Source organism: Triticum dicoccoides, chromosome 5B (assembly GCF_002162155.2).
Source record: "Triticum dicoccoides isolate Atlit2015 ecotype Zavitan chromosome 5B, WEW_v2.0, whole genome shotgun sequence".
NCBI classification, from domain to species: Eukaryota; Viridiplantae; Streptophyta; class Magnoliopsida; order Poales; family Poaceae; genus Triticum; species Triticum dicoccoides.
In genome coordinates this window covers 634,309,231-634,310,720 of record NC_041389.1, presented here as the reverse complement: position 1 = coordinate 634,310,720, position 1,490 = coordinate 634,309,231, and the positions used below count along the sequence as shown (strand labels likewise).

General features: G+C 54.8%; 1 pseudogene; it reads left to right on the top strand.

The window, feature by feature from the left end:
* The first annotated feature begins 529 nt into the window (after positions 1–529).
* Positions 530–1,490, top strand: part of LOC119312210 — a 2,709-nt pseudogene continuing 1,748 nt past the window's right edge.

Below are 1,490 nucleotides of genomic sequence, written 5' to 3'. Positions count from 1 at the left end.
CTTTTTATCTTTACTATATTCTCGTGCTCCTTTTGTGAGCTAGTTCTAGACTTCAGACTCTGTTTACGTACTTTTGGTTAATAAGTTGGTTGTATGGATCATTCGGATGCAGAGGGCGAGGGTCTTCCTCCTTTTCAAAAATATATATGCAATCTTCCGTTACTATTTGTTTTATGCGTTTTTACATTTTGTTTCTTCTTTTGTGCAATGCAATATCATGCCACTGACTAGGGCCAGCCAGCTCACGCACTGACAAAGCCGGAGCTAGCTAGCTCTCACGGGCGACGCGGAGCTAGCTAGCTCACGCGCCACGGCCAGCCGAAGCTAGCTAGTTCGCGGACGCCCGCACACGACACGACACACCACACGTTCTATGGGGTAAAAAAAGTGACTGACCCATTTCACATCCGTAGTCAGTCCCACAGTTAAAACGATTCCAACCTAGGTACGTACAGCTAAACAAACCATTCATTTCGAGCTCCACCCAGCCGCTATATAATCACAAGCAGACCAGCTCCTCATTCTCGTCATCGATCCCACTCCCAGCTAGCAGCATCGATCTTACACTTCGATCCCATCAAGTCCAAGCCTGCCCAGCTGTTCTTGCATATATAGATACACCGAAGTGAGTAACAGCATCGTCCGTACGTAGCTACGTACATGGCTTTCGCGCTCAAGGCGTCCCTCTCGCCTCCGGCGAGCCTCACAGCGCCGGTGAAGCCTGTATTCGTCAGAGCCCTCGCCACGGCCTCAGTCGACCCGGCAATGGCCACGCCAGCCGCGCTGGGGAGGCATGCGGTCAGGGCGCGCGCGGCGGCGACCACGCTGGCCCCGGCACCGGCAACGGCGCCCCTCCCCGCCGGTAACGGCGGTCTGTCGGTAGCGAAGGCCATGTCCCGGGCCAGAGACAACGGCATGGTACATGCAGCGCGTTAAGTTTTTTCTTTTATTTGCGCCACGATGTAACGCATGGACCGACCGACATGCTTAAGTTTTTTGATTGCGCACAGACGGCGTTCATTCCGTACATCACCGCCGGCGACCCCGACCTGGCGACCACGGCGGAGGCGCTCAGGCTCCTTGACGCCCTCGGTGCTGACGTCATCGAGGTGGGCATGCCGTTCTCCAACCCCTACGCCGACGGCGCGCGCCGTCATCCAGGCGTCCGCGGCGCGGGCGCTCGCGGCCGGCGCGACGTCGGACACCGTGATGGCGATGCTGAAGGAGGTGACGCCGGAGCTATCCTGCCCGGTGGTCATCTTCTCCTACTTCAACCCCATCGAGCGGCGGGGAGCGGGGAGCTTCACCGCCGCGGCCAGAGAGGCCGGCGTACGAGGTAAGTAACCACCAGAGCTGTGTTCTTCATCTCACTGCTAATTAACTACACATGCATTTCTGTAGCTACTTAATCACACTGATTAATTCTTCATTTTTTAGTTCTTCATTAGTATTAATGAAATTAGTTTTTCATGTGAGTAAAACTTATTTAT